Here is a 7,551-nt window from a genome sequence, read left to right on the forward strand (position 1 = left end):
ATTTAAAAAAAAACAACAAAAAAAGCAAATGTATGAGAATAATTATGCTATTATGAAAAATACAAAAATGTGAAATTGCAGGTCAAAGATGACAATTCCAGACTCAGAATGCAACATGTCTTGCAGTCTGGGGATGGTCTTTATTTTGAAGTCTGCACAAAAACTTGACAACTCAGTTCATTCATTGGTGGTCTCTAGTCTGGTCAAGTTTGATATTTAGCACATCTGAATATGTGTGTGTCTGTTTAGCTATCCTTTATTGAGTACTACCTTTTCAGTTTTTGGTTTGGTGTCTCAGGCACTATGCTATGCATTTTATGTACATTGTTTCATATAGAAATTAGAGTAGGTTTATATCCACATTTAATTTTAATACTTGGAAAGAAAGAGAGAGGTAGAGAAAAAGCATAATTAAAGTGCTCAGGTAATTTTGTCTTCCATTTCTGAGTGTATGTTTTTAAAGTATTGTTCTTGTAATAATTTGAGATCTAGCTTTAAATGTTGCCTATTTTGATTTTTTGTTGTAAAAAGAGAAGCAAAGTCTCATCAGTTATTTATTTAGTTTGGTTAAGCAAAAACATCAATACAAGTTGTTCTTATATAACAAAGCATAACGGAGTAAACATGTAATATGTGTTAACACTTAAGGATTGCTTAGACATTTAATTAAATAATTTGATTTTAAGGAAAAAACTTTGTATTCTCTTTGAATTTATGATGTAGTTCTCTGTATTCCAGACTACTTTCAAAGGTTTCCTATTGTTGCACACTAACCAAAATCAAACGTGTTGGAGTCAATTCTGACTCATAGTGACCCTTTAGGACAGAGTAGAACTATCCCATAAGGTCTCCAAGGCTCTGATCTTTATGGAAGCAGGTTGTCACATCTTTCTCCTGTGGAGCAGCTGGTGGGCTGGAACAGCCAACTTTTTGGTTAGCAGTCAAGTACTTTAACCATTTGTGATAGTTAAATTTGTATGTCAACTGGGCTGGGCCTGGTTGAGTCGCTGGGCAAATGGTGGTAGTTATTCCCCATGATGAGATTGGCACTCAACTCCATGGTGGGATCTACCACAAGCAGCTGAGTAGCTGCCTTTGTGATGTGGTCTGCTTCCTGTATAGGAGAAGGCTTGGGGATAGTCTTTGGCTTATGGCACCTTGAACCCTGCATGGAGCCGTGTTGTTGTTCAGTAGCCTGCCATGCTCTGCCGATCTTGGGACTTTCAATGGAGTTGAATGAATGGCCTGTTGTGTGGTTTGGTAACATCGGGACTGTGCCATTTTATTTGTCGACCTTGGGCTTGTCAGCCTCAGCAGCCAGCAGCCAAATGAAGAAAAGCCTCCAGATTTAGTGGGCCAAGAGCAAGAGGCAGAGCTGCAACCCAAGGTTGAGGGGCTCTCACCCAGCCCCTAGAGCCTGGCACTTTGAACTTGGAAGCCTCCAAATTGTAAGAATAAACTCCTGTTTGTTAAAGCCTCCCCATATGTGGTATATTCTTGTCAGAGCGGCACTAGGAAACCAGAACACCATTGCACCACCAGGTTCCCTTTCTTGTCCACTAAGGAGGCAGAAAAGCAAAAGTTTAATTGTCTAACAATGAAAATGTGTTTCTTTTTTTATCAGTTTATGCTTCCCAGGGAGTTTCTGTGACCACTCTTCAAAGCCTTCAGTGCTCTGCATTTTGTGTTAAGTGCAAAGTGACACCGGTTGATAACTATCAAATAATTTTTCCAAGTAGCACTAGTTAATTCTAAATGAAGTAATCAATAGATTTCAATTTGGTGTTTTACATTCAAGTTGCAAGTGATTTTCAAAATAATCAGGGAATAGGATCTTTAAAAGATCTTACTCCATTTAATCCATAGTTTGCTTTTTATTTTATTTTAAAACTAAAAGAGAAACCACTGTGTTAGTTAAAACACCCCAACCTTTCTTTGTCAATATTTAAAGCCATGCATGTGTAGTGTGGATGACTAAAATATTGGATAAGATATATTTGTTCACAAATAAAACTTGATTTAAGCATTTCTGGAGCTCTGGTGGTGCAGTGCCTAAGGCATTTCTCTGACTGCTACCAGAAGGTTGGTGGTTCAAACTTGCCAGCTGCTCCATGGAAGGAAGGTGGGGCAATCTACTTCTGTAAAGATTTACTGCCTCGGAAACCCAATGGGGGTTGCTATGAGTTGGAATTGACTCGATGGCAGTAGGTTTGGTTTTGTTTTTTGGTGGCATAGTGGGTAAGGCATTTGGTGGCTAATCAGAAGGTTGGCAGTTCAAACCCACCAACTGCTCAGGGGGAGGAAGATAAGGCAATCTACTTACATAATATTTATAGCCTTGGAAACCCAGTGGGGGTCACTATGAGTCAAAATGGACTCAATGGCAGTAAGTTTAGGTTTCTTTTTCTTTTTTTTGAGTTTAGTTTGAAAACCACTGGAGTAATTGATTTTCTTGTGTATAATCTTCTATTAGTTTATTGATCTTACCTTTTAGGAAATGACAGCAATATTATGCTATAGGGATAGACCAAGGTTTAAATGTTTTCGGGTCATCTCTTGGGATCTAAGAATGAAAGCATATTATATACTTAATACCATAATACTATCAAAAGAAACTGAGTCGATAATAAAATTAATCTATCAGATGAGGTTTATTTGGGCAGAAGATTCAAGAATTGGGTAGCAGCAAACCATATGCGGAAAAGAACTCCACTGAGTATCAATAGTGATTGGCTTACAATGACAAAGTGTAGAAGCAAAAGAAGCTTATTTCTGATTGGCTTATATAACTTGCTATTATACAACTTATATATAACACTGTCAGGATTTCATTAGTCAGTGAGGGTGGCCTGGTTTACAGGAAAGCCAAGCTTAAGTTTTGGTAAAGACAAGTCTTGGTGCATTGTCCACTCAGTTGTTGATGCCATTTTATCAACCAAATGACTCCATTTTAATTTTATTTAACAGTACTCTCTGGTAGCATAGTGGCTAAGGCACTTGACTGCTAACCAGAAGGCTGGTGGTTCAAACTCACCAGCCACTCCTTGGAAGGAAGATGGGGCAATCTACATCCGTAGTGATGTTGTTGTTGTTTGCAGTCAAGTTGGCCCCGACTCATAGCGACCCCTCCTTGGGTTTCTTAGGCAGTATCACTACGGAAGTAGGATTACCCAACTGTCCTTCCGAGGAGTGGCTGGTGGGTTTGAACCACCAGACTTCTGGTGAGCAGTCAAGTGCCTTAGGCACTATGCTACCAGAGCTCCTAGTGATACTGCCTCGGAAACCTAAGGAGGGGTCTGTTATGAGTCGGGGCTGCCTCGACTGCAAACAACAACAACAACAACAATGTAATATTTTCAGAAGGAAGATGGGGCAATCTACTCCTGTAGTAATACCGCCTCAGAAACCCGAGGAGGAGTTGCTATGAGTCGGATCCGACTTGACAGCAGTAAGTTTATATTTTACCAGGGAAATTATATTAATCTGTAGGTTTTGCAGAAATTCCTCATGGGAGGAGGCAGGATTTTCTGGGTCCCTGGGTATAGAACTGTGTTACCCATATTTTTTGCAAGTGACAACTCTGAAGGGGCAGTGGGTTGGTGGTGTAATCTCTGCCACACTGACTGTTGCTAATTAAGAGAACACTTGTGTTAGTTACCTATGTTACTTGCTCCCTAGATATGAATCCCAAAGATAATTATATATCTTATGAAAATGAGGGGACAGACAAAGAGGGAGGAGAGTGGCTTGGTTGGGAGGCATTGTTTGCATTGGAGCCCATAGACCCCAACATCTCTATAGTGACCTGAGAACAGTCCTACACTGTTAGCCCAATAATTTGCAAGGTACTGGTCTCAGTGGTCTCTAAAAGGGGCTCTGAACGTGTAGTGGTTCAAACATTCAGCTGCTAACCAAAAGGTCAGGAGTTCAAACCTACCAGTTGCTACATGAGATAAAGATGAGGCAGTCTGCTTCTGTAAAGATTTACAGCCTTGGAAACGGAGTAGTTCTACTCTGTCTTATAGGGTCTCCATGAGTCGGAATCAACACGATGGCAATGACCTTTGGTTTTGGTCTCTTGCTAATGAAAGCCTGGGCTCATTTCACCATCCCAGATGCCAACTCGTGGATGCATCATGTAGTAGAATAGAACTGTGCTCCATGGGATTTCCAAGGCTGTGAGCTTTTGGAAGCAGACCACCAGACTTTTTTGAGATGTCTCTGAGTGGGTTTGAATTGTTAACCTTTTGGTTAGTAATTGAGCAATACCCAGGGATCTCTGGACTACAAGCCCCAGAAACTTGACCTGTTTGTCCTTCTTCCCTGTGTCCTCTACGCCTACCCCCCTACCCTGTCTGCTGGGAATTCTCCTTAGGTGTGGCCTCAAAGCCTTGTTATGCTTTTGTTTGAAGGGTTGGCTTTTAACAACAAAAAATATTTAAAACAAACTTCTTACAGGTTGTGGAAAGTTATGACAATTCAAAGAAGCTTTCTTATTTCTCCTGATATTTATTTATTTCATAAAACCCCAAAAAGAAGACAAAAGAATTCACCCAAACTACATCTCAGGATATTTTCAAATTCTACTGTTTGCTCTTAATCTGTATTGAAATGTAAATGCAGAGTTGGGTTTGGCCTTCTCAAAGGATCTTTCCTTACTTTTTCTTCGCTGGTCCTGTGGGGGTTGCTAGGCTTTCCTCTCTAGAATCAGCCTGTGTCACCTGGGCTGGGCTGCTTGCTAGACAAAACTCCTCAGTGTAGGCTGAGGTCAGTTTCAGGTTGACTCTTCTGCTTAAAGTGTTGGGACTTTTTAGTCTTTTCCAAAACCTGGTTCCTGTTCTTTTCATCCATATTGGGCTCCAGTGGTGTCCTTCTGCTTTGGGTCTTAGATCCACCCTCAGTCTCTTGCCACCTGGCCTTTCGGGTCTTACCTACTTCCTAGGCACTTGGTTGAAGATATAACTTTTTTTTTTTTTTTTAATCTCAAAGATTCCATCCCTTGGACTTCAGATGCTCTGAATTGACCTTTGACAATCTCCTTTCCACCCTTCTTTTGCCTTTTCCTTTTCTTGGTGCCATTTTCCCCCTCTGCTCTTCTCTTTCTCCTTGGTTGGTTCTTGAGAGCTATGATTAAAGCGATTCATTCACTAATTGACTATCAAGACCAATTCCACTTCTAGTTAAAGCTCAGCTTCTGAGAGTGTCTGGGTCCAGTTTCATTGGTATCAAAGCCTAATGTCAACAGGAGTCTTTATCATCATCGTCATCATCCTTGTTCAGTGAAGTACTAACTCAGCGCACCTGGATTGTCCAGACCCTGTACATTCCAAAGAAAAGTTTAGCCCTTGACCAGCTCCAGGGAATATCTTTACAGACAAGAGTGTCTTTATTTAGCTGGGGTCCGGGGCCACATGGCATCAAGTTTGTTATCTACAGGGGCTGGAGACTGAATGAGATCAGCAGTGCAGATGTTCCATGCCTACATGACCAATTCCCAATAAACCTCTGGACATCAAGGCTCAGGTGAGATTCCCCGGTTGGCAGTACTTCATGCTTGTTGTCACACAATGTTGCTGGGAGAATTAAGTGTTGTCCCCATGACTCCACTGTGAGAGGACAACTGGAAGCTTGCACCTGGTCTCTGCCCTTTGTGCCTTTTTCCTTTGCTGATTTTAATCTGTATCCTTTTGCTGTTATAAATTATAACTATGAATAGAACAGCTTTTAGGAATTTTATGAATCCTTTAATGAATCATTGACCCTAAAGGTGATCTAGGGATCCCTTACTCAATCATCTTCATCATCATTAATATATATTGACTATTTACTATGTGTCACAACGGCTAAGAGGCTTTATGTATGATTTTACTCAATCCTTACAACAATCTTGTAAAGTAACTAGAATTATTCTCCACCTACCCCTCCCCATTTTATAAATGAGGAAACTGAATGATAAGAGAAATTAAATAATCAAAGGTAGAGCTGATACTCACACTCATGTCCCTCTGACTCCAGAAACTGTGTCTTAACCACTAAGTTAAAACAACTCATTGTGACTCCTTTGTCTGGCTGGATAAGATGGCTGTTTCATGTTCTGCATCTCTTATTTCCTCCTAATCTGAGGAATACTTCCAGTTTTGCCCTCTTCCCTTTTAGTGCTTTCCCCCTCTCTCCTCTTTCCCTGGTTTTCCCAGTCTGAGGAGTAACCTTCCAGAGAATAGGTAGGACAGTTTTAGGTACAAAAATATACACTCAGGGTCAGGTAATCACCTTTCAGTAGTAAGAATGGCCACTGTGTGAAATGTCACCATGCACTGCAGGGAATAGATTCAGTTCCTGCACCTTGGGAAAAGCACATTCATTGTGGAACCAGTTCCACAGCCTGTTACAGTGCAAATAAAACCTCTTCCCAGACAGTGTGAGAGGCAAGGCAGGGAAGACTGTGGTCCAGAATGAGTACATGCCTATCTGTGTGTTCATGGATACATATGTATATAATTCACAGGAACAGAACAGACAATAGGCTCTGCATTTTGAGGAAGACAACGTGGGAAACTCCACTGTGAGTAGTCTGTCCTGAGTCATGCAGTCTGCTTCCGTGTCCCAGAATCCACATGACTGAGGCACTTCTGTGCTGGCCTAAGGCCCTGACAATTATCTGTGTCTTACATTTTAGCAGAACAGGTCAGAGATGGCAAGTTTCTACATATTGTGTGGGTAGGTTCCAGAATATAGGAAATAGACTGACAGTATGTCTTTCCCTGCTCAGAGAAATCCAAGATTGTGTATAGCACATGGGATTGAGTACACTTCATCTAGAGGGAACAGTGTTTGGGACAAACCAGGTGAGAGTAAAACCAAACCCACTGTCATCAAGTAGATTCTAACTCACAGCCACTCCCATTGGGTTTCCAAGGCTATAATCTTTATGGAAGTAGATTGTCTCATCTTCCTCCTGTGGAGCAGCTGGTAAGGTTGAACCACCCACCTTCTGGTTAGCAGACAAATACCTTACCCACTACACCACCAGAGCTCCTTCAGATGAGAGCAGTGTAGGTAAAACAGACTTTACTGCACATGAAACGTTCACATGCTTCTCCTTAATCCATCAGGAAGGGCTTTCTTTACTGAACTAAATGGGTGGCACTGTTAATGCTGACAATCCTCCCTGAGTAGGAGCGCCTAGAAACGCAAAGGAGATGGTGATAGTGATGACAGGGAGAAGAGCAGGTGGAAAGAGACTGTAGCAGAGTTTACACGGGGGGGCGGGGGAGGCAAACGCCCTCAGAAACTAGACACTCTCCAGTCTGACAGAATTGCAGGGGCAGGACAGGTATGGCCTTTTGGAATTGGGAACTGGTCTTAGAATGAAAGGATTTTTCCCACCACTAAGTAACTATATCCATAATCAATGCCCATGGAAGCAGCAGTTAAGAAATCAAACAATGGATTGTACTGGGCAAATCTGCTGCAAAAGACCTCTTTAAGGTGTTAAAGAGCAAAGATGGCACTTTGAAGTCTAAGTGCACCTGACCTAACTCATGGTATTTT

This window comes from Orycteropus afer, unplaced genomic scaffold (genome assembly GCF_000298275.1).
Source record: "Orycteropus afer afer isolate SDZICR_OR568_19922 unplaced genomic scaffold, OryAfe1.0 scaffold00002, whole genome shotgun sequence".
In the NCBI taxonomy this organism is placed as follows: Eukaryota; Metazoa; Chordata; class Mammalia; order Tubulidentata; family Orycteropodidae; genus Orycteropus; species Orycteropus afer.